This window comes from Sturnira hondurensis, unplaced genomic scaffold (genome assembly GCF_014824575.4).
Source record: "Sturnira hondurensis isolate 20B ecotype Veracruz unplaced genomic scaffold, ASM1482457v3 Scaffold0002042, whole genome shotgun sequence".
Classification (NCBI taxonomy): domain Eukaryota; kingdom Metazoa; phylum Chordata; class Mammalia; order Chiroptera; family Phyllostomidae; genus Sturnira; species Sturnira hondurensis.
In genome coordinates this window covers 83,022-83,993 of record NW_028074673.1, presented here as the reverse complement: position 1 = coordinate 83,993, position 972 = coordinate 83,022, and positions in this window count along the sequence as shown.

The window sequence follows — 972 nt, the reverse complement described above, 5'->3', positions numbered from 1 at the left end:
TTAGATTGTCCTGAGGAAAAAGGAAGCGAGGGTGTTGTTGGTGAATAGAGGTATTGGGTACTAACTAATAAGCAACTACAAAGCAAAGGACAATCCCCCAGGAGAATGAATTCTCTGGCCCAAAATGTCCAGGGTGCTGAGAATAAAAGCCCCTACTCTGTATCAGGAAGACTCCATTAGAATACAAACAGCATGTCCCTTTGCATCCTAGATCTCAAAGGCTGCCATTCTTGGAACAGGAAGCATGAAAGCTAAAACTTAAAGAATAAAGAAGGCTAGCCATCTTGCCAATATTGGGGAGAAGTGTCCTAGGCAATAAATAGGTCCATGCAGCAAAGGAAAATCTGTCCACCTAGGAGACCAGATCACACTGTGACTAAACAGAGTAGTCATCTGAGGATCCCTGCTTCTTTCCATTGCTCATACATCACTTTAATATCTCTTGGAACAAAGAATCTTACTGTGTTAGATTCCAGATGCCACCATCTAAAGTTTTCCTGTTTGTAAATGTGGACATTTGCTACATTTTGTGTTCCTCAGATTACCTACCCCAGGGCACATTGCCCATCACAAAATAATTTTGAGTTCTAAAACACCAGCCTTCCAGACCCTAAACTCATTAAAAATGCTAAGAAGAATGTTACTATTATATTTAGTCATTAGTATATTCATGACTAACAAAGACAATTTTCCTAGCTCCTCACATTACCTCACATCTTCCTGTTTTCATTCAAGCTTTAACTATTTCTAGGTCACATACAGCTACAACCATGTAATGATCATTGTTGCCCGAGAGCATATTTACCCTCGTAACTCATGAGAATCAATGGAAAAGTATCACAAACAGAACTTAGTATGATGATAGGGAAATAACATGAAAAAATTAATATGTAGAAATAGTAAATTAAAGATATAAATTCAAGAAAAATCTCAGTAGCAACAAAACAGGTAGAAAAGAAAACAACCCTGGGA